Below are 4,011 nucleotides of genomic sequence, written 5' to 3'. Positions count from 1 at the left end.
CCACACCTGTAGGGGGCTAGTCTCTGACTGATTGGACTAATTAGCACAGGCTGCTCAAGTCAAACCCAATGGGGTTGCACAGAGCCTGATTGATTAACAAACAATTATCAAAATATACAATGGATTGAGTACTAACTTACATTACTCAGCAAGAACACAGTGAAGTCAGCTCAGGTTTTAGAGAAATGTGTGCACAGGCAAATGTATTTAAACAAGCTTTGCCTCTGACTGATTGGACTAATTACCACAGGCTGCTCAAGTCAAACCCAATGGGGTTGCACAGAGCCTGATTGATTAACAAACAATTATCAAAATATACAATGGATTGAGTACTAACTTACATTACTCAGCAAGAGGAGTCTAAGGAGCAAGGGAGGAGTGACTAGGGAGGGAGAAGGGAAAGGAGGAAGGGAAGGGAGGAAGGGAAGGGACCTAGAGGGAAGGGTGGGATGGACGGGATCCAGAGGGAGGGGTGGGGTGTAGGAAAGAAATTCTGCAAGGATGAGGGGGGGGAAACTGGAACCAAAAAAAAATTCCATGCACACAAAAAACATAACTCATTTCTAGAGGGAGGTAGGTGGCGCCACTTAGCCTTCCGACTTCGGTGGAGACTTACAGCCATATTTTTCATGGTTCTTTACCAGGGTCTCAAAGGCGGCCTCTGCCCCCTTTTGGCTGAAAGTCTCCCCACCAGCCTCTTCCACCTTTCTGCTAATGCGACCCCGTCCTTTCACGAGGCTTGCGGCAAACTGCCTCATAACGGCCTCCATGGTATAGGCGCTAGACCAACCACGCGGTGTCAACAGCTCCATGCATATGGCCCCACCCTCCATCACGTAACCATTCTCCAACCGTGAGTACCCGCATGAAAGGCGGAGAGAATGGGAAATTGTTAGGGAAAGAGACATTCAGCAATATGAACTCCGTCTCTGTTTCTTTCATGTCTTGCCACAATGGAGAGTCTACATCTACCTGGTATAACCGAACATTCCAGTCAAAGAGGTTGTCCTCGACCAGCTCCACCGTGACGAAACCGCCGCCTAGTCGCCGGATCTCTTGGAGCTCCCGCATAAGTCTCCGCGTTCGGACTTGGGCACAGTGAGGTGCCGGTGGCGGTGTAGAAGGTGCACTGGCTCCTCTCACCCTGGCGATTGCCCTCGCGATCAAGCCTCGTGCTGCATTTTGCTGTCCCTCCTTCGCGCCTTTCACCATCTTTTACTGGTCAAATTAGTCATGCATTAGACAATTTTGGCGATTCGATTCCCTATTTTTCACTTAATGACACTACAGTATGTAATTCATATATCTATTATTATTATTTGTTAGTCTTCTAGCCAATCCTAATGCACATGACCACAGTATGGTGCGCTCAGAGAGGGAGAGAATGAGAGAGAGCGGGCAAGGGCAGAGAGAGAGAGGGAACCTTTAAGGAAAAAGTGGGGGGGGGGAGATTCAAGGAAGGAGGGGGGGTACACTATGGACAAGGAGAGAAGGAGGGAGGGAAGTGATGGAAGGAAAGAGAGAGTGAGAGCCGCCTCTTGCTTTAGCGTATCTCCAATCACCTTCAGTCTAATGAGCAACCCAACAAGGAAGAAGGAAAGGAGAAGGAGGAAGAACGAGAGGGTAGAAGGGGAGAGAGGGGGAGGAATGGGAGGACGGGAGGGATGGAGGGAGGAAGGGAGGGATGGATGGAGGGAGGAAAGGAGGGATGGAGGGAGAGGGGGAGGGAGGGAGGGATGGACGGAGGGAACGAGAGGGAGGAAGGGAAGGAGAAAGAGAGAGAAAGGGAGGAAGAGAGGGAGGGAGAGAAGTGAGGGAGGGAGAGAGAGAGGGAGGAAGAGAGAGAGTGGAAGAAAGGGAGGGAGAGAGAGAGTGGGAGAGAGAGAAAGGATGAGAGGGAGGAGGAGAGTGAGTGGAAAAGAGAGAGAGAGAAAGAGAGGGAGGGAGAGTGTGAGTGGAAGAGAGAGAGAGAGAAAGAGAGGGAGGGAGAGTGTGAGTGGAAGAGAGAGAAAGAGAGGGAGGGAGAGTGTGAGTGGAAGAGAGAGAGAGAGAGAAAGAAGAGAGGGAGGGAGAGTGTGAGTGGAAGAGAGAGAGAGAGAAAGAGAGGGAGGGAGAGTGTGAGTGGAAGAGAGAGAGAGAGAAAGAGAGGGAGGGAGAGTGTGAGTGGAAGAGAGAGAGAGAGAAAGAAGAGAGGGAGGGATAGTGTGAGTGGAAGAGAGAGAGAGAGAAAGAGAAGGAGGGAGAGTGTGAGTGGAAGAGAGAGAGAGAGAAAGAGAGGGAGGGAGAGTGTGAGTGGAAGAGAGAGAGAGAGAAAGAAGAGAGGGAGGGAGAGTGTGAGTGGAAGAGAGAGAGAGAGAAATAAAGTGCGAGGGATAAAGGGAGGAAAGGAAAATAAAAAAGAGAGAGAGGGAGGGAGCAAGAGAGGCAACATCGCCCTCTACTGTATTTTTCTAACATCACATCTATTGTACTTCAATATAGTTGGGTCAAGAACCAACATTCTGTGACCATTCTCTGGCTAAGATGTTTTGATGATTGATTTGACTTCTATGGACCTTTTATAAAATATTTAGCCCCCGTGTCCCTCCGAAAAATCCCGGCATTTTTTGTCAGATGGCCAAATCCAAAATACCTGCTGACGCCATCTTGAAAAATTAACTTTTGATCCAGAGCACCTAGAATCATGTATGAATACACTTTTTTGTGTAAGTCAACCATGACGATTCCAATTCTGACATCAGTTTGACTCTATGACATCAATTTGACCCAGAAATCCAAGATGGCCACCATATAGTAGAGCGAAAATGTAACTTTTAATGTCAAAACCAATTTTACCATGGTACTGCTGTACTTTAAACAAACTACCTTCATAAGGATCTCAGCAAAATAATTGATGAATGTACAGTATGATAAGATAACTAATTATACTTCAAAATACGCTCTCTTAAATAGCTGTAACTTGAACAGATTAACAATGAAACCACTTTTTCTTCTTATTTTTTTTTACTTAATTTTTTTTTTAACTTTATAGCATTTTCAGCCTTTTCTGGCCACGCAGGACCGATAGAGGGAGAGAGGGAGAACGGGAGGAGAGGTAGGGAACACATGCAGCAAATGGTCGCCGGGACTGGGAAACGAACTCAGCACGCTATGTGGTGTGCTACTGGAGCGCCCCAACAATGAAACCACTTTAAACATGTCATGATCAGTCCGAATCAGAGCATTCTGCCTCACTAGATTTTGAATCATCAGATTCCAATGAATCACCCCTCCTCCTCCATACATCATCATCTCCCTTCTCATCATCATCCTCCTCACTCTCCTTTTCCTCACTTAATTCAGCTAGCCCTGGTGCAGGTAGATGTGTTGGGAGAGCAGGTCGTGTGTGGCGGACAGGGCGACAGCGACCACCCACCAGCTCCCAGCCATGTCCGAGTGGCGAAGGGTGTCGCTTCAGGGAGGGGTGGCGCACTAGATATGCCAAGTAGTTGGCACGGAGGCAGTGTTGGCGTAGGCTATCTGCATCTGGAGGGAGATGGATGAATGATTTGTTCTTCATTCTCTTCCACTTTGTGGCACGGGCCTCAGCCATGGTGCTACTCTTCTTGTCGCCATAAATAACATGTTGTGTGAACTCGAACAGCTCCTCTAACACCTCCTCCTCAAGGTCAAGGCTATCTCCACACCGCGAGAGCAGCCGTCGTGCCATAGGGCTCTTTGCCACCTTGTCATACATCGACGACTTACCCTTGTCATAGAAGCCTGAATTGGCATCACAGTGTAGCTGCACAATACAATCTGCCATCTCCTCAGTAACCAGGCCACGGCAGAAGACCGTGTTCTGCTTTCTCTTGATGCAGAGCATACCGGGCAGCTGTTGAGAAATGACCGCTGCCATGACATAGGCATCGGTGTCGGCTGCATCAATGACCACAGGGCCACTGTAGCCTGACTCACGTAGAACTGTGTAAGCAGAGAAGAGGATGGTGTCAGCCTCAGACTGGTCAAAGC

The 4,011-nt window shown here is 48.5% G+C and overlaps 1 pseudogene across 1 annotated transcript; it reads right to left on the bottom strand.

Moving 5' to 3' along the window:
• Positions 1 to 587: 587 nt before the first annotated feature.
• LOC311232141 (ubiquitin-conjugating enzyme E2Q-like protein 1) lies at positions 588 to 1,071 on the bottom strand (annotated as a pseudogene). Its single transcript has one exon. The product of its transcript is annotated as a ubiquitin-conjugating enzyme E2Q-like protein 1 (transcript).
• Positions 1,072 to 4,011: the final 2,940 nt, after the last annotated feature.

Source organism: Notolepis coatsorum (assembly GCF_963971535.1).
Source record: "Notolepis coatsorum genome assembly, chromosome: 7".
In the NCBI taxonomy this organism is placed as follows: domain Eukaryota; kingdom Metazoa; phylum Chordata; class Actinopteri; order Aulopiformes; family Paralepididae; genus Notolepis; species Notolepis coatsorum.
The sequence above is the reverse complement of the archived record's forward strand: the minus strand, read 5'-3'. Positions and strand labels throughout refer to the sequence as shown.